We start from the raw sequence: 19,932 nt of genomic DNA, 5'->3' as shown, positions 1-19,932 counted from the left end.
CACAGGCCAGAACAGAACTGGGCTGGAGGGTTCCGCCAACCTGCTTATATAGAGCTCCACTACAAAAGCAACAGTAACAACTTTCTGTAACTATCCAGTCACTGAATGTCACTTTCAATTCCTTATTTGCATATGTGGACCTGAGTGAAAACTATCTACAGTATCCCCCTGCTGGCCCAGGGTGAGAACTTCAGTACATAACACCTTTGTCCAGGAAGTGACTGCATGCCCTGCAAGTGTCCCGGTTTTCCAGGGACAGTTCCGGAATTACGAAAGCCATCCCAGCTTCTGATTTGATCCCAGAATGTCCCTATTTTCCCTGCCAGCACTGCCACTGGCAAAATCCAGGAGGAGGAGGAGCTGGTGCTTGTCCCAAGGGATGGTGGTTGCAGTGTTGGACTTTCTTCGCCAACCGAGTTTGCGCAGTGACTGGGGCGATGGAATAAAAACTTCCCTGCAATATTTTTTGCTTACTTTATTTTTAAATAATAACTGAACAGCTGCAACTCACCGCTCTACACCAGCCACTACCATACAAAGCATTTGGTCAACTTGAATACAGTTTTCAAAATAATTGATTACCCTATCACATCGCTGCATTCGGTGCAGTAGGTAAACTTCCTCTAATTAGTTAAATTAAGATACCTCAGGTGTGCTGCCATGCAGGTTATAATTACAAACACACACCTCTGAGTAGCACCACTGACCACCTCAATATTAAGAAAACCTCACATGCAGCAGCGAGGGAGCATCCCATGACCTGTCCATGGTTGCTGCTGCTGGCCTCCTCCTTAGGCAACTCGTAGTGGCTGCTGGAGAGCGGGCAAGGAGGAGAAGCTGCCCCTTTCTAAAATATATATATTGGTGTGTGCTTTTCCTGGATTATCTCATGAGGATCATCTAGTCTAACCCCCTGCACTGCAGGAATCTTTTGCCCAATGCAGGACTTAAAAACTATAAGGTATAGCATATTTTTTTTACCTCACCCCAGTGACTTGGATGGGTGAGAAAATACAGGACAGCCATTTTAATCAAAATTTGAGATGTATTAGTTAATAAAAATATATATGTCTGTCATGGAACAATATGGAGATATATATATATATATATATATATATATATATATATATATATATATCTGTCATGGAACAACCCCATTGAAGAAGGTCACAGGGGCAACCCAAATCTTGTTGCTGGATGTGAAGGGGCCCTCAAAACAGTTCAAGCTTTCGGGCCACAAAACTCCATAGCCTGACTCAGTAGAAAGCAGTTTCCTTTGCTCATATATTACTCTTGCAGTGGGACTTGCATTCTTGCATTTTCTGGGTTTCTGGGTTTGTGCCAGGTAAAGAGTCCGAGAGGTTTTCTCAGGCCTTCTTTTTAAAACTTGAATTGATGGGGATTGAATTAGGGAACTTTAGCATGCAGAGCTGATGCTGTACCACAGAGCCAGCACCCCACCTAAATCCTAAAAGGGAGGTAAAAATAAAATAAAATAAAGGCTCTTTAATATTTTGTGGCACCTGAGCTTTGCCATGTAGTAACACTTCATGAGAATTTTTTATATGAAATGCACTGAGTACAAAGACTGCATTGTGTATGAACTCTTACATCTGGCAAGGAATGTAGAAGCATCATTATAGCTTTGAATCCATTTGCAATTGTAATTCATGGAAGTGACTTGCTGTGACAGCCGAGGTTATAAGTACCTTTTATGCTCTTAAAAACTGATTGCCTTTCATATCCCTAAATCTCTTTGTAGATTTTCCACAAGCATTTTATTCTCGCTCTATGTGTGTGTGTGTGTGTTTGACGCAAGTTCTTGACATGACACTGCAATCGCACATGTCGCCATAGAAACCACCTGTGGGACAATTTTGGGGGGATATTTTTTTTGGGGGGGTGGGTTTTTTTAAAGTGATGTGGACGTAGTTGCATTTGATCTTGGAGACCGCTTTTGGTTAATGAACAATGAAGAGAAACAGCCTATAATTAAAACACCTTCACTGCGACATTTTAATGATGGCCAATTAAAATGATGGTTTAATTTTGGCTCACATTCATGTTAATTTCCTGTCCTATAAGGAAGGTCAGTGTGCCATTGGTTAAGACTGCAATCCTGCAGCCAGTGACCTAGGATTAAGACCTACTGAACTTAAATGAGCTTAGTCTACAGTGGACAACTGTACTCTTGGTAAGATAACAAGGGAGAAATATTACCCTGCAGCAAAAATTACTGGGGAATTTTGGATGCCAGGCACACCAAATTTGTGCAAGCAACCTTCTCCAATGCAGTGCCCTCCTCTCTTTTTTTGAACTACAGCTCCCATCAGCCTCAGCAAGCACGGCTGTATGGCAAACGTTCCAAGTGTCTTTATTTTCCAGGGACAGTCTCGGATTTACAGAAGCTGTCCCAGTTTCTGATTTTATCCCAGAATGTCCCGCTTTCCCTTTTGATGTCCAAATTTGCATCAGAGAAATATGGGTATTATGGAATTATCTGACTCCCAAGCCATCTGAAGGCAGCCCTGTATTGGGAAGTTTATTAATATTTAATATTTTATTATGGTTTTATATATGTTGGAAGCTGCCCAGAGTAGTGCGGCAACCCAGTCAGATGGGTGGGGGTATAAATATAATTATCATCATCATGAAATTCTTGTTGTTGCTTAGTCGTTTCCGACTCTTCGTGACCCCATGGACCAGAGCACGCCAGGCACTTCTGTCTTCCACTGCCCACTGCCTCCCGCAGTTTGGTCACACTCATGTTCATAGCTTCGAGAACACTGTCCAACCATCTCGTCCTCTGTCGTCCCCTTCTCCTTGTGCCTTCCATCTTTCCCAACATCAGGGTCTTTTCCAGGGAGTCTTCATAGGATGTCCCTATTTTCATCGAAGAAATGTTGGAGGGTGAGCAGCTAGTAAGCGTACATTTGGATGAGGCTGCAAAGGGCGTGGAAGGGCCCAGCCACCGTGGTAACGCCCTTTTCTCCAACCTATGGGCTGCAGCCAAAGTCAGCCGCATTCAGACTACCCCACTGACATTAATGGATGTGGCTGACTTGGCTCAACTCTGACTACCGCCCTATGCATTTGCTGTTTCTAGTTCCACATCTTCAGAACCAAGGAAAATGACACTTTTTGCATTAATTTGCATATGCAAATCAGTGCTGAGAAGGACAGCATGCTTGCTGCCTGCACCCCACATTTCAGCTGGTCCCCGACCCTTTAAACCCCTTTCCCCCCAAGCTGGTTCTCCCTCCATCCAATCCTTCCTCCCTTTGCACAGGTGAAAATGAAGCAAAACATCACTTTGCGGGCTCCAAATCAAGGCGAGAGAGCGAGAGAGAGAGCGAGAGCGAGAGAGAACGCGCAGACCTCCGCGTCATCCGATTGGCTAAAGCGCCGCTAACCGCTCTCACGATTGGCCGGCTCTTCTACCCTAGGCCCGCCTCTCCCTCTCCCTCTCTTTCCTCCCCTCTTTTGCCCTGGCAGAGGCGGAGCAACTCGTGATTGGCCAAGCGGTTAGCGTGTTGTGATTGGGCTTCCGTGCCGAAGAGCTGGAGGGGAGGAGTAGAGAGCAACTGCTAGGGCCTCCGTCCCTCCCATCCTTGCACACGTCAAATAGACGGGTGCCTTGGCTTGATTGACGGCGCGAGGGCTCTCGCTTGCGGCCCCGCCCTCTCCTTGCCTGTGTGGCTCTCGCGGGAAGTCGGAAGGGGGCGGCGTCTCCTCGCCGAGGCTGCTGCTGCTGCTGCTCTCCGCGCGCGCTCATTCACTCTCTTTCTCTCCTGCTGAGTGGCTGCCTGGGCCGGGCTGCCCCAGAGGAGAACGGAGGGGAGCGGAAAAAACCCTGTGTTTCAAGGACCCGTCCGCGCAGGTAAGAGGGTGAGGCGGTAGGGCAGCCAGTCAAAAGTGGGGTGCTGTGTTTGTGGGTGCGGCGCCCTTTTCTCCCCTGGAAGAGCCAAATGGGGTGGCTGGGTTGGAAGAAGGAAAGGGGTGGGTCTCCCTTTTGCCTCCTGGGGAGGGGTGTCTCCACTTTTGGGGGTGTTTGGGGAGGGAGGTCTTCTCAGTATTTGGGGAGGGGGTTAGAGGAGGCCAGCAAGTCCAGGAAAGGATTGGGGGGTGTCTGTGGGGGGCTTGCTCTCTCCCAGTAACTTTCCTACCTTATGTGTTTGAGGGACAGTCCCCCCTTTTTACTATAGGTGGAAGTTGAGGGGGGTTCTCTTTCCATTCCCTCCCCTAAAATTATATATACAAATGAGAGAGAGAGAGAAGGTACCTTTTTCTGAGAAAAAGGGCTTTTGTTTTCTTGGAGGGGTGCTCTGCCCACCCCCTTCATAACAGACATGGTTAGGGTCTGGCCTTCCTTCTGGGACTGGGCTGGACCCATGGCTGCCCCCCAATGCACAACAAGCGCAGCTGGCCTTTGTTGAGCTCTTCCCTTTCCTTGCCCCAGGAGTCAGGGGTTTTTTTTGGGGGGTGCTTCTAGATAACTCTCTTTCTTCCCCTCAGGAAACATGGTGGGTAACAGCTGTGTTAGTGTTGGCTGTGTCAATGTGCAGGTAGCCCTTTGCAAAGTGACTTTGGCAAAGGGAGGCAGGAGTCTGCCCCAAGAGCCTTACAATGTAAAAAAACAAAACAAGCCTCAAAATACGTTTCTTTCAGTGCTCTGCCTGACTCTAGGGCACCCAAGCTTTCCTCAACCTGTTGCCCGTTAGCAGTCTTGGACTACAACTCCCATCAGACGCTGGCTGTGCTGGAGTAGACCTTATGGCTGTGCTGACTGACACTGATGGGAGTTGTAGTCTACAATGGCTGGACAGCACCAGGTTGGGGAAGACTCCTCTAGTTGTGATTGATGTGAGGTGGTTATCAGTGGCTACTAGCCATGATGGCTATGCTGTGCCTCCAAGGTTGGAGGCAGGAATGCTTCTGAATACAGTTGCTGGAAACCATAGAAGGGGACAGTGCTCATGTGCTCAGGTCTTGCTTGCCGGTTTCCCTTTGGGCCGTCTGGTTGGCCACAGGATGCTGGACTAGAAGGGGCATCGGCCTGATCTAGCAAAACTCGTACATTCTTAAGGTGACTGCAGAGATAACAGTTTTGGTCTGGTAACAGCCAAAAACTTGCAGGTTTTTTGTGGTGTGTAGGAGAAGGAGATATGTCAGGGTTCAATATGTCTGAATGGGCAAATCCAGTGGCTAGCAAGATTTCCATCCACTGTGTCCTGGCCTTGTATGATTCTAGCTGGAAGGAACACTTTGAATTTTGGGGTTGCCTGGGACTTTATTTTTTTGGTAGTCTCAGTTGCACCCGTTGCACTCTCTTTGAGTCTTTGAATGGATACTCTATCTGTTCCTTTCCTTTTCCATTTGAAGTTCACATTTCTTTGGCTGCAGTCTCTGAGAATTTAGATTCGAAATGGAGAGCAGAGCTTTTGGAATTTCACATAAAAAAGATGATGTCCACTTGGGATGTTGATGCTCGCATCATTGTTAAACAGCTGGGTTTGTTGCTGGTGCATTGTGTGGCCTAAAGGAAGAAAATTTAGCAACCCTGAGAAAGGTAATTAGCAAAGCATATGGAAGAATTTATGGTGCATTAGTAAACTGGAGTGCAGATAATTTGCAAGCCTGACTTAACTAGGTATGAAGTGATGCGCACTTTCTGGGGGTTGTTAACTTGCAATCTCCAAGGTTGCCCACCTGGCCAAAAGAGCTGCGCCTTTGTGTTTGTTTCACTGCTGTGCAGGTGTAGTCTGGGCTTGGGATCAAGCTTGTGAATAGCTCTTTGTGTGGTGCCAGCACCTGCACTCTCAGGACCGAGGCAGCAAAGCAAACCTTGTGAAAAAATGGTGTTGCATGAGTTAGCTGGAGAGGAGCTGTTTGAAAAACAAAGGCAGCTCTCCTGGTCTTAATTTAGCACCTATTACCAAAAACGATGCCAAGTATTCTTTGGGGAGCCGTGGGTGTTACAATGTGGGGTGGGGGGGATGTGGTTTTATAAAGTGGCGCTGCTGTCCAGTGTTGGAAATGCTGTGAATGGTCTGTATTGTAGGTGACGGCAAGGTGTGCTTAGGTCTTGCATCTTTCCAGACTTGTATGGGGAAAGTATTTCCATGTAGGAATAAGAATTGCTAGAACTGGCATAGTGTGGCACAGTCTTCATCAACCTGGAGCCTTCCAGATGTTTTGGATGACAACTCCCATCAGATGCAGCTCAGCACATCCATATTCCCTTCAGATGTAGCATCATACAGCTATGCTGACTGGCAGTGTTAGAAACTCAGATAAATAATTGCCAAATGGCACCTTAAACCTAAGTTATGGTCACTACAATGAAATGTCTAGGCACATTTTGTTATTGTTTTTATACCACTTCGTATTTTAAAGAAGAAAATCTCAAAGCAAATAAAACAAATTCAAGCTTCAAGGAAAATATTTCAGACCCTTTTTAAAGTGACATTTTGCTTTCCCCTTATTTATTTACCTACTTAATTTATATAGCTACCCCATAGCGGAAGTACTCTAGGAAGCCAGTGTGGTGTAGTGGTTAGAGTGTTGCACTAGGATATTGGAGATCAGGTTTAAATCTCAACTCAGTCAGGAAGCTCACTGGGTGACCTTGGGCCAGTCACAGCCTCATAACCCACCTCAGGATCGTTGTAGGGATTAACTGGGGGGGGGGGGGACCATGTACACCTTGGAGAAAAAGATGGGATATAAATGCAGTAAATAAGCTCTGCTTACCTAGGGTTGCCATATTTCAAAAAGTGAAAATCTGGACACAAAAGTTTTTGTTTTTATTTTATTTTTAGCCAAAGTTGCTTTTTTCTTTCCTTTTTCAAAATCTCAAATTCAAATTTCTGACTGCTGTACTCTGGCCATATCTGGATGTAAGGCAGATGGAGATGTCAGTCGCCAGCCCAGCATCCAGAGATCCAGTTGCATCCATGCCCATTGCAAAATGTGTCTGGCACCTAGCTAATTTCTAACATTGGTAATAACCAAGATGCTGACAGGGGAACCTTAAGAATCCCTAGTTGAAATCTTGCCTCTTGCATGTGCTTACTAGGTTTGGGAATAGTAATACCTACAGTGCTTTTGAGGTCACATTTGATAATATACACAGAACACTTTGAACATGTTCAACTGCTGTATAAATGCTAAGTACTATTAATAATGTGGCACCTATGTGTTGATGGCAGCGCATTATCATTCTGCACCAAAGAATCTCTGAATTTGGGCATTTGTGGCTTCTCAACACATGTGCACACAGCAAGACTAATCAGAGGCAGTTTCATTAATATTTCTTACATGAAATTGCCTTTGCAATTTGAGAGCCAGTGTGGTGTAGTGGTTGCAGTGTTAGACTATGACCTGGCAGACGAGAGTTCAAATCCCTGCTCAGCCACAAAGCTCACTGGATGACCCGGGGCCAGTCACTGCCTCTCCACCTCACCTACCTCACAGGGGGGTTGTGCGGATCAAACGAGGACTTGGAGAAAGAAGCATGTATGCCACCTTGAGCTCCTTGGAGAAGAGGATATAAATGCAGTCAATAAATTTGCTTAAGCAGTTTGCTCACATATTGAGCGGCACCCGAATACTTGTCCTGGATGGTGGGAAGCACAGCCTGAGGAATTCAGGTCTCCTCTTCCTCCAGCCAAAATGGGTCAGTGTCGCTTTGGTATTTCTGGAAATACTTGCTGCTGTGCTTTTCTTGCACAGCTGATTGATAAATGCAGGGCTTTGTCCTGGAGAGAACTGACAGCAAGCAGTCTATTCTCTTGTTGATGGTTGATGCTGGCTTGAGAACTGAACAAAGCACTTTAAGAAATATATAAAATTTTGCGCTAGGTGTGATGTCGTTTGCCGTGATGCTAGTCTAGAATCCTGGCCGAAAATGACAATCTCCTTTAACTAGGCATGATGTGAACAGTGGTTTGATGACTGATTTAGCCATTGATTGGCAGCAAATCGTGCTTTTTATAGGATGAAGAAACAGCGCCACAATACCTGCATTATGATAAATGCGTTGTGATAGAATTGCACTGCCTTGTGGCACCCAACATTAACTCCAAGGTTCTCACCCCTGATGTTGCAGCCCATCGTCCTCTATATTTCTGATTCAAGTCTTCCTGTATTCACATTGTAACACAGCCAAAACTACATCACCCTAACACAAGGGAGGCAGCACTGAAGACTCTGGTTAACCTCAAGCTTTCCTTAATAAGGAAAGTCTATAAGGGGGAACTCCAAAACAGCAGCATAAGGCAGGGTAGACAATGTGAAGCCCTCCAGGTTGTTTGGACAACAGCGCTCATCAAGCTCAACCAGCACAGCCAATGGGCAAGGATGATGGGAGATGTAGTCCAAAATCTCTGGAGGGCAGGACCACTTTTGGCGTAAGGACTCCATGACATGGAACGTTGGCTGACTAAGAGGGGAAAAGATGGGAACTGGGTGGGAGGGGGATGCAGTGGAGTAGGCTGGAAAAAGGAGGAGAGAAGTTACCTGGATATTAAAAGGACAAAATAGAACCTTTATTGTCTAGGTAGGTGAATTCCAGAGGTGGAAGTGGGAGCTACCTATAGACATGAGTGGACAAATCTAAATATTTTAATATAGCTTGGGCTGGGCATAGGGGTCAACCTCACAACACAGAGCCTCCCACCGACCAATAAGAACCAGCTCTGTTCCATGGGTATAGAATACTGACTGACTGTGGGGAGGAGCAGGGATGCAATGAGGCAACTGGGTCTCTGAACAAAATCATGGCATGCTGCAACATTTTGTTGTAGGATCCAGCTTCACTTCTGTTGCCCCAGTGTATGTGGTGCAGAGTCACTCCTTAGCAACCCTCCTTGTTCCCTCTATTGCACACAGACTCCATGACTGCCTTTTGACATTATTTATTATTGTTGTTGTTGTTACCATTATTATTATTAGATAAAGGTAAAGGGACCCCTGACCATTAGGTCCAGTCGTGGCCGACTCTGGGGTTGCGGCGCTCATCTCGCTTTATTGGCCGAGGGAGCCGGCGTACAGCTTCCGGGTCATGTGGCCAGCATGACTAAGATGCATCTGGCAAACCAGAGCAGTGCACGGAAGCGCCGTTTACCTTCCCGCCGGAGCGGTACCTATTTATCTACTTGCACTTTGACGTGCTTTCGAACTGCTAGGTTGGCAGGAGCAGGGACCGAGCAATGGGAGCTCACCCCGTCGCGGGGATTTGAACTGCCAACCTTCTGATCGGCAAGTCCTAGGCTCTGTGGTTTAACCCACAGCGCCACCTGTGTCCCCATTATGATGATGATGATGCACACTCACACTTCTGTTTCTTGGCCTCCTTTGACACCTGATTCTCTATTACCATTGTGGACTGCTCTTGCCATTCATCTCTTTGTCTGGCTAACATAGCCTGTGAGCTCTCCTCCACCCTCCACTGCAAGGCTTGTGTGTGTCTTATGTACAGTGTCTAGCACACGGTGCTGTATAAATGTTAAACTGCGGCAGCACTAGAAGGTTAGCAAATGGGCTTCTTAGTCTTTTAATCTGCACTCCGTTTTCTGCCCTTGGCGTGAGATGCGAGACAAAATTAATGTACCGGCTTCCGTTTTTCAGGAGGAAAATACACACCAGTCGTGTTAACAGGTGTGTCTGGTGAAGCTTCACTGGCTCCCTGATGTTTACATTAATATTGCAGCCTCTGTGGACAAGCTGTAGGTTAGCTAAAGCACACAGCAGGGTTTAATAAGACGTGGTAGGAGAGAACTTTGCGCAGGCCATGGTGTTGTGCAGTTTATTTGCAGAGCTCAAAATTAGCCGAGGCCCTATAATGATTAGCAGCTGGCCGATAGCCCAGAAAGACGCACAGAGCCTGGATCTGGCAGCCCTTGGCAGTAATTTTCTGCAAGACAATTGTCCCTTAGCTCTTTTTATTATTGGATCGATTCTTTGACAATAGCACTTCTGTTTACAATGCTGATTCTATCAGGGTGCTTTCCGTAGTGTGGCCGGGTGTGACCTGGTTGCTCTCGTAGCTGCACATCTTGTTTTCAACCCTGGCCACTTACCTTTCTCTTATTAGACTCCCCTTTCTCAACAGTCCCCACCCCCTGCAACCCATCTGAGCTGAACGGAGTGTGGAGCTGTGTCAGTTTGCTATGTTCCACATCCACTTGCAGGCAGACGTTCTCTAGGTCATCCACTCTGCTGCAAACAGTATGCTGCCCCCTCTAATCAATTTGGAGTCCTCTAGGCGCTGGTGCAAACAAAGCCTTGCATGATGCAAAACAAGCAGAAGGGTTGGCTATACTGGACTGGATCAAGTGCCCATCAGGTTCAGCACTCTGCTTTCCAATAGTGTCTAGCTAAGGATACTCCTGGAGAACTTTCAAGGAGAGCATGATGGAGATAGGCACTTACTGTGACTCCCTAATAAGGCTGGGCAATACCTGGTTTTCAACAGCATGATATATCACCAGCTAAATACCACAATATCACCATGTCTGAAATAAGGATGGAACGATGTAGAGGCATTGGCTGGCTTCACAGTTTTTCCCACATTGTGATTTTTGCACCGCGCATGTGTGCACCCCCCCCCCATGATTCACAATATATTGCCAGGTCAAAAACAGTGAAACCGATACCACGTTTTGGGACGATACCCAGCCTTAGTCCCTAGCATCCATTGTGCAGGAGTGTACTACCTTGTATCTGGCAGTTCTGCCTTGCTATAGTGGCTAATTACTAGACTGCTCTTGTGCTTGAATCCTGCCTATTGGTTTCCTACAGGCAGCTGGTCTGCCACTGTGAGAACATGATGCTGGACTAGATGGGCCATTGGCTTGGTTGTAAAAAAAAAACCCCTCAAAGCGGTTTACAAAAGATAAAACAATAAATCAAGAAAAAAATCACAACCCTGCTTTAGATTGATAAACTCACAGAGGAATCGGTTTGCTAGCTTCAGTTTTGTCCAGTAGCCAGTCAAGAGAACCTGTGACCAACCAGATGTTGTTTTTCAAGGTACCAGGTGTGTTTTGCTGCTAGAGGGCTGTGCTCGGTTGACGGTCTCAAGTTGTGTCAACCTGTTCTGCAGTAACTCTTCTTTTTGTAGTCATTATTATTTCTGCAGGAATAATAAGGTCAAATGAAAATCTGTGCAGAGAATGGAATTACAAACTAAGCCAAGTAGCAGAAATAATAAGTGATTACTTTTCTGGTGGATTTTCCTTTAGTGCAGTAAGCATGCCTAAGAATCTGTGCTAAAGATAGCCTTCCACAATCCTTTTGGATGGAGATAATACATATATTAATGATTGCAAGGATTATGTACGTGAGGAGCTGGGGAGGGGAATACAGGGAAACCAAATAAATTGGTTTATTTATACAGTGAGATCACAACTTATGCACATTTAACTTTTGCAATTGCAACCTTGCACGGTAGAAGGCCAGCTGGTTGAAATTGTGCAATTTAAGTGCACACAAGGCAGAGAGCTGTTTTGTGTTGGGTGCAGAAAGAGCTTTTAACCTCTCTGGAGGTTCCAAGGGGAAGGGCCCTCTCTACAGGTTAGATGGCTTCCAGTGGCTTCCTTTTCTCTCCTCTAGAGGAGACGAACCAGCAACAGAAGGGGACAGTGCTGGTGCAGTAGACAATGTTGATAAGCCCTCTTCCTCAGCCTTCTGGAAGTTCCAATCCTTCTAAACAAAGACAGTTTTTGGCACCTAACCAAACTCCCCCCCAAAAGCTTTAGCAAATAGCTTCTTGGTTATAATGCCTTAATGCTTCCCTTTCCCACTTCCCCTTTCTCCTTTCTGTTTAGTCCTATCCGGAAGTCTGTGTTATCCATCCTCCACATCTCAATCTATGGGACTAATCTCCTACTCTGTCCCCAGCATTGTCTTTGAATTGTAAGAAGCTTTTCTCCTTTTTAAGGCATAAATCTCCTCTTTATGTTACCTTCTCAGATGAGGATGCTTTTCCAAACAACATGCAAGGAGAATAAAATACGAGAACCATTTTCTTACCTCTGCTTTTCCCGCTCTCTTGCCAACAGAGAAGCGAAATCACTTTATTTTACAAGGAACAGCTAGGCTTCATGGAATCGTAGAGTTGGATGGGACCCCAAGGGCCATCTAGTTCAACCCCCTTCAATGCAGGAATCTCTATTAAGGCATCCAAGACAGATGGCCACCTAACCTCTGCTTGAACACCTCCAGTGAAGGAGAGTCCACAGCCTCCCGAGGGAGTTGGCTCCACTGTTAAACAGCTCTGACTGTTCTTCAGGTGAACTGTCTCTGAATTGTAATCAAGAGCTGAACCTGCCCTCTTTCCCTGCCACAGATATTAAGGGACACCAACTCACCTGGTTAAGGAAAGGTGATTCTGTGTAGATTTGTTGGCCATACTGAACACTTTACGAATCTGCTTTCTTCCATATAAGTATTCTCAGAGCCTCGGAAAGCCCAGAGAGTTGAAAGAAGTGGGAAAGAGCATCACTCTTCCAGCAATCTCCTTCAGTTCCACATACAGTTCAAGGGATAATAAAGTAACTGCCTCCCCACCTCAAGACCAAGAGGGTTAGGGGGAGCTTAGAGGCTTCTTGGACATCAAAAGGAGACTTCAAAGGTGCCGTTGCACCTGCAGAATCCACAGTTGTGGCCTTGGGCTGTGGATTTGAAGCAAGCAAAGATCATGCATTAGTCAGCTCTTGCAATTTCTCTTCATCTCCGTGCAACCAAGTGGTGACTGTTAGAAAGAGCTGCCTTGTTAGTGGAGCTTTGCTAGAGCCTTTCATTGAGGTTGGGTGACTTGTGGAAATTTGTTTGGGCCAGCCTTTATGGTGGCATGTCCTGCTGTCACACTTGCCCAAGCCCTGATTTTTAATTGTAGATGCTTGGGACACCTTTATGCTTGGACAAAATTCATAACGCTAAACCTAGTTGATATCTTACGAAACTGAATGCCGGAAGATCCAGGGCAGACAAAATTCATGCAGCACATAGTTAAACTATGGAACTCGCTTCCACAGGAGACAGTGATGGCCACCAACTTGAATGGCTTTGAAAGAGGATTAGACAAATTCACAGGAGGAGAAAGGCTATCACTGGTGACTAGCTATGATGGCAATGCTCTGCCCACAGCCATGTTTCTGAATAGCCATCATTGCAAACCACTATAGGGGAGAGTGTTCTTGTGCTCAAATTTTGCCACAGGCATCATGCTGGTGAAAACTGGATGCCGAACCAGATGGGCAGTCTGCAGCAGGCCCCAATTATATTCTTACAAGCGTGTGTTTCTGACTTCTGTATGCCTGGAGTTGCCACCTCATTATTATTAATATTAATTATTAGTATTTCTAACAGGTAAGAGTCAAACTCCTAATCTGCAGCAACCTCTTCTTTAGTATCCTGGGAATTCTTCACTGTGTTCTTGCCCCTCTAGCTACGGCAAACCCGAGAAGCTCCCTGGCTGGTACTCAAAAGAAGCGCTAAGCTCCATTCCAACACAGATGCTGCCGCAGCTTTTTATGAATTAAATAGTAACATGTCTGCGACGGGCTCGGACAGCTGGCTCCGGGCTTTAGTTGGGTTTGTGAAGCTGCCTTAGCAAGTGAGGAGGAGCGAACTCCCAGCCTGCCACGGGGGGCATGTCCTGTTGGTGCAATGATTAATGCACGATGGTGGATGCCAGCGCATCTTGAGTCCTAGGTGGCTGTGTAAAGTAGGTCAGCTATTTTTTAAGTCATGATTATTTTATCAATGTTCCTTTGTAAGGGGGGGGGGGATAATGTGTGTGTGTGTTTGTTTGAAAATGGCAACTTCATTAGCGATCAGCACAACAGCAGCGCTGCTTAAATGGGTGCTTTCCTGTCTCTCAGTTTCCACGTGTGCTATCCAAGCATATATTTTATTTGCGGCATTTAAAGCCCACCTATTCCTCTTAGGGGTGCAAAGTGGCATACCTGTTTTCCACACCCATGCACCCCAGAACAACACAGAGGCGGTGACTGGCCCAAGGTCACAAAGTGAACTTCATGGCTGAGTAGGGGTTTGAACCCTGGTCTCCCAGGTCCTAGTCCAGCACTCTAACCTGTACAGTGGTACCTCGGGTTACATACGCTTCAGGTTACAGACTCCGCTAACCCAGAAATAGTACCTCAGGTTAAGAACTTTGCTTCAGGATGAGAACAGAAATCGTGCAGCAGCAGCACAGTGGCAGCAGGAGGCCCCATTAGCTAAAGTGGTGCTTCAGGTTAAGAACAGTTTCAGGTTAAGAACAGACCTCCAGAATGAATTAAGTACTTAACCCGAGGTACCACTGTATGCCACACTGGCTTTCCAGCATTGTTCTGTTGTGATTGGAAGCATGTGGCAACACTGGGGAGCTTGGCACTGAAGTCTTAGAATCACAGAATCATTCTTGTAGAGTTGGAAGGGACCAAGAGGGTCATCTAGCCTCACCCCCAGGAATGCAGGAATCTTTTGCCCAACGTGGGGCTCAAACCCACGACTTGGAGATTAAGAGTCTCATGCTCTGACTGAGCTATCCATCATGAGCCATCTTACGCCTGTTTACTCAGAACCAGGTCCCCACTGTGCACAGCATCAACCACAGCAAACACGGCCAATGGCTAGGGATGATGGGAGCTGGTAGTCCAACAACACCTGGAGGACCATATGTCCTGGTGCGTAGGATTGCAGCCTTAACCTCCAAAAGCCTTTGAACAATTCAGTATTTATTATTATTATTATTTAGAGCCTCTGTATCCCATTCTTCAGCCGGAAAAGTGGCTCCTGGTATGATTTACATGCATAGTTTGTGAAAACAATACCGTCTCTACGCACCGGCTTAACAGTCTAAAAGACACGGCATACAAGGTGAGAGGGACAGGGAGGGAAGAGGGGAAGAAAAGCAAACTTTGGTATCAGTCCTTAAAAGCTAAATGGTTCTTATATTCAGCAGGAATGGAAACAGTTCAGTGGCAAGAAGCCCAGCATGATTGAGCGGGCCTTTCAGTGGCACAGATGGAGGTCAGCCCTGCTTCCCATCCTTCCCATCGAAGGCAGCCTGCTGGGATGGCAGCTACCAGCTCCTTCCACCACAACCTTCTGCCTCCGAATTCGGGAGGCTTTCTCGCTGAATTTTCAGCAGGCAATTTCATTCTCTCACCCTGCCCTGAAACCTCCTCCTTCTGGGCTATGTTTAGAGGAGTGGTCCCCCCCCCCCCCATTTGAGGCAGAGGACTCATTAAAAATGCAGCGTTTTCTAGGCCACGAAGCTCGCTGTTTTACTCTGGAATTAGGCTTCTCAAAGCAAATCCTTTTATCTGTTCCAGCTCAGCAGAACAAGGAACGTTGGATGCTCTCATATTTTGGGAGTGCTCAGGACTCTCTCCCCCCCCTCCGCTTTTTCAGATGGCAATGAGATTTGCTCAGCTTGGAGATCAGCTGATGCCTTGTCAGGCTTGGTATTTAAACTAGACAGCAGCCTGGCATCTGACTGGCTTCCACACCTCCTGCTTCTGTCTGTCATGTGTGAACCTGGACACATTTCCTGTTTAATGGACGCACTGCTTAAGTGATTAATTCTCGGAAGTGATTGGGTATGTTTCCATTCGTCCCCGTCCCCCCCCCGACTCTGGAGGAAACAGACTTTTCGGTTGTCTGCTCAAAACCTTATATTCAGGGCTCAGTGCAGAGTTCTACATTTTATTCAAGAGCTTTTGGGTCTTGTGGCTGTACCAGGGGGGTGAGGCATCTGCTTCATGGAGGAAGAGGGCTATCAATGGCTACTAGCGACAATCGCTATCCTCTACCTCCACAGTTGGAGGCAGCAATGCTTCTGAATACCAGTTGCTAGAAACCGCAGGAGAGAAGGGTGCTCTTCTGCTCAAGTTCAAAATGAGCCACTTAGTCCAGCATCCTGCCCTTGAGACTGACCCAGAAACTCCAGGGGGTGCATAATGCCGTGGCGAGACTCCTTACGGGGTCCTCACAGTGGGATCACATTCACCCGGTGCTATACCAGCTGCACTGGCTCCTGGTGGAGTACAGGATCAGGTTTAAGGTGCTGGTTTTAACCTTTAAAGCCCTATACGGCCTAGGACCCTCGTACCTACGGGGCCGCCTCTCCTGGTATGTCCCATGGAGGACCTTACGGTCTTCAAACAAAAACATCTTGGAGGTCCCGGGCCACAGGGAGGTTAGGCTGGCCTCAACCAGAGCCAGGGCTTTCTCAGCTGTGGCCCCGATCTGGTGGAGCGCTCAGTCACAAAGACTAGGGCCCTGCGGGACTTGACATCTTTCCACAGGGCCTGCAAGACAGAGCTGTTCCACCAGGCCTTTTTCCAAGGCACAGTCTGACCTTTGGTAATCCTCACAGAACTCTAGCTCAATGGTTGCCATGAATTTGATTTTGAATTGATTTTAAAATGAATTGATTTTAGAATGTTGTGTTACTTTTATTGTTGTTAGCCGCTCTGAGCCCGGTTCGGCTGGGGAGGGTGGGATATAAATAAATAAAAAATTATTATTATTATTATTCCATTCTCACAGTTGCCCACTAGGTGCCCATTATGAGAAAGCAGGATCCAAGTGCAAGAACAACTCTCCTCTCCTGTGGTTTCCAGCAGCTGGTATTTAGACGCATTACTGCTTCCCAGCTGTGGAGGCAGAGCATAGCTATCATAGCTAGCAGCCATCAATAGCCATCTCCTCTATGAATTTGTCCAGTCCTTTTTAAAAGCCCATTTAGGTTGGTAGCCATCACTGCGTCCTGTGGGAGGGAGTTCCATAGTTTAGCTATGCGCTGCATGAAGAAGGACTTCCTTTTAACTGTGTCGAGTCTTCCAACTTTGGGGAAAGCTGTTTTGGGTGGGTTTTAAGTAGTAGGCAGTGTTTGTCAGCTCTGAGGTTCTTTCTCCGCGGACTTTTATCGACTATGTTGTACAGAATTTGTTGGTGTTCTTTGGGAGCGCACACATAAACGCACACCCTCTTTAACTCTGTTGGCGGCCTCTTTATTTTAATACGTAAGCTGCCTCAAAGGAATTTTCATCTGGAAAGGTGGCATTGGGTTGTATTAGATCTGAGCCACGAATATTTGTACAGGGTTTTCGCAGGAAATTCTGGAGATGGGCTTTATGGCTTATTTGAATGCATAATCCTGGGCTGCAGATGGAAACTCTCCCCCTGCCCCCGCCTCCTCTGTTCTAGAAGACATTAATGGGCTGGCCTTTAGCCTCTGCTAGCTTTTAAGAAGTTTGGAAGGTATTAGCTCCTCCAGTTCTTCTTAATTGTCTTACACTTTGAATTGCAAAAAAAGTGCATTCTTTAAGTCTTAAATGAGACCCCGAGTTTCCATTTCAAAAAGTAAGTCTCCAGTCCTAGGAAGGAAGTTGTGGGGTTTTTTTGTTAGTGCTTTTTATGGTGCATTCTTACTATATTTGTTTTTTGATGAATTTTCTGTTGGAATGGCAGGATATAAATGTTCTAAATAATCCATTGTATGCCCTTGCATGCTGGCACGGAGCTTGGTAGATTCTACATTTTACTTCCTAGAAATAGCCTAGATGCATTTTCATGGTTAACGTCATTACTGAGTGTTAGCTCACGTGTACTAATTTAAAGCAGGTTGTATTTCAGTTGTTTGCTTGAACAACCAGATAGCTCTGCTGTGCTATACTGCCCTGTTACAATTCTGGAGCCTTTCCAATCTGGGTTCAGGCCCAGTTTTGAGAATGAGACAGCCTTGGACAGGTGGAGTGTGCCGGTTTCTGCTGGACTCTTTGATAGCTTGTTTTTTAAATGACTCTTTGGTTGGCAGTGGGGGGGGGGGCGCAATGGCCCTGAGAAATGGGGAAGCAAATTTTGGACCCGCACTAGAAACTATAGCTGGTGCAAAATCTAGTTGCTTCATAGACCATTGCATTCCAGATCTGTATCATTTGCAATGGCTTCCTGTTCGTTTCTGGGTTCTATTAAAAGCATTAGGACAAGGAAATTTGGAGCACCTGCTTCCTCCCACATTGTTGTGTGTGGCCCTTATTCATGTAATGTTTTACTTTGAAGATCAGTGGGGCGGAGGGGGGGGGCACAGGCAGAGCCTGACCAGCCATAGATGCTCTGCCGCCGCCACCAATCGTGAAGAAGTGCCGCCCATTTTGGGCATGTCCATGTCCATTTGGGGCAAGGTATCACCCAAAATCTATGCAATTTACCCAAAATGTGTTCCGATGGCAGTGCTGCTTCTCCAGTGTTGGGCGCAGCAAGGGCTCACAGAAATGGCAGGAGTAGGAGGGTGGCAGCACTTTTTGTTGAAGTGGTAAAATGGGAAACACCGCTCCAGGGCACAGGAATGGGTCTTTTGGTTGCCCTTTTTCCAGAGCCCTTGGTATTAGTTGCATCCATTTAAACTTTCCTGCAAGCCATCTTCTGTGCTCTTATAAGCGCTAAAAGGGGAGGGGTATGTCATTTAAACAATTCTGCAGGTTTCTCCTCGTGCCTTAGCCTGGAATCCAAGCAGAATTAATGCTCCCTGAAAACTCATTGGCCATTCATGAATTCCTCAAGAGCATGGGTAGGCAAACTAAGACCCAGGGGCCAGATCCGGCCCAATCGCCTTCTAATCCGACCTGTGGACGGTCCGGGAATCAGCATGTTTTTACATGAGTAGAATGTGTGCTTTTATTGAAAATGCATTTCTGGGTTATTTGTGGGGCGTAGGAATTCATTCATCCCCCCCCAATATAGTCCTGCCCCCCCAAGGTCTGAGGGACAGTGGACAGGCCGCCTGCTGAAAAAGTTTGCTGATCCCTGCTCAAGAAGAACAATAATTACAACTCATTGGGGTTGATATGATTCAACCATTATGGGATGACAAGGAGTCTCTCCGCTAAGAACATAAGATGAGTGTGCTGGATCAGACCAGCGGTCCATCCAGTCCTGTTCTTACAGTAGCCCACCACAGTGATAGAAATTAGCCAGGTGCATTTTGTTTCTGGTGCTGGTCCAGTTGCGAATTTCTGGGCACCAGGTTGGCAACCACAGTTCAAAAACCTCTTCCTTACTCCATAGTTAATTCCATTTCCACGGTAAATGTTTCTTCTCCTTGCATTCTCGGACAAGTGAATTGTTGTAAGAGCAAGCTACAGTCAAGCAATGTAGTTGAGACCATAGAAACGTAGCGTTGGAATCATCTGGCCCAAGCCCCCTGGTGAATAGGCATTCCATTGGCAACCATAACCTAGATTTAAGCTGCTATTTGGCACCGTGTCTGAGTTTCTGGCACTGCCCACCAAATGCCAACTATGGGAAACCTACAGGAAGGATCAGAGGGCAGTGGCAACTGGCATGTAGAGGCATAATGGCTCCAACTTGGAGGCTGGACATAGCCATTGTGGCTAGTAGTCACTAATAGCCATATGGACCCTGAATTTGTCTCTTCTTCTTCTAAAGTCATCCAGGTTGGTGTCTGTGACTGCTTACTCTTGGAGAGAGAGTTCCTGAGTTTAACTGTGCAGAGCGTTCAGCTTCATTGGATTGCCCTGAGTTTTAGCATTATGAAAGAGAGATGAATTTTTGTTTTTGTTTTTTGGCACTCCTATCATGTCTCCTTTGACTCTCAAAAGATCCCTTCCTCCTCCCGATTGGGCCCCCTTTTAAAGATCTTTGACATTTCTCTTCCAAATGGAGTGGTTTTAGGTTAGATGGGAAATGCAGGCGGGGGAAAAACAACTCCAGTTGCATTTTGCTGTACTGTATTAAAATTTAAAGTGCTTTTTGGGTTCTTACGGTTGGAAGGGTGCTAATTAATTCATGATTTCACTAACAGCTAAAGTGTTTGAAAAGTCAGCGTGTTTATAGTTTCTGAAATCTCATAGACTGTACGAAGTTGAGAGTCAATTGCAGCATGAAGTTGCA

The 19,932-nt window shown here is 46.4% G+C and overlaps 1 protein-coding gene across 3 annotated transcripts in view; it reads left to right on the top strand.

The window, feature by feature from the left end:
- Nucleotides 1-3,708: 3,708 nt before the first annotated feature.
- The window catches only part of GLCE (glucuronic acid epimerase), a 57,963-nt gene continuing 41,739 nt past the window's right edge, over nt 3,709-19,932 (top strand). The window contains exon 1 of one of the 3 annotated variants that reach the window (XM_083475097.1): nt 3,709-3,880. The gene's annotated coding sequence lies outside the window, so the exon portion shown is untranslated. The remainder of the gene's footprint in view (nt 3,881-19,932) is intronic. The other 2 variants (XM_083475098.1, XM_083475100.1) reach the window with 2 other exon arrangements.

The sequence above is a fragment of the Podarcis liolepis genome (assembly GCF_965112155.1).
Source record: "Podarcis liolepis genome assembly, chromosome: 14".
NCBI classification, from domain to species: domain Eukaryota; kingdom Metazoa; phylum Chordata; class Lepidosauria; order Squamata; family Lacertidae; genus Podarcis; species Podarcis liolepis.
Note: the sequence above shows the minus strand (reverse complement) of the source record. Positions and strands in the feature narration are given on the sequence as shown.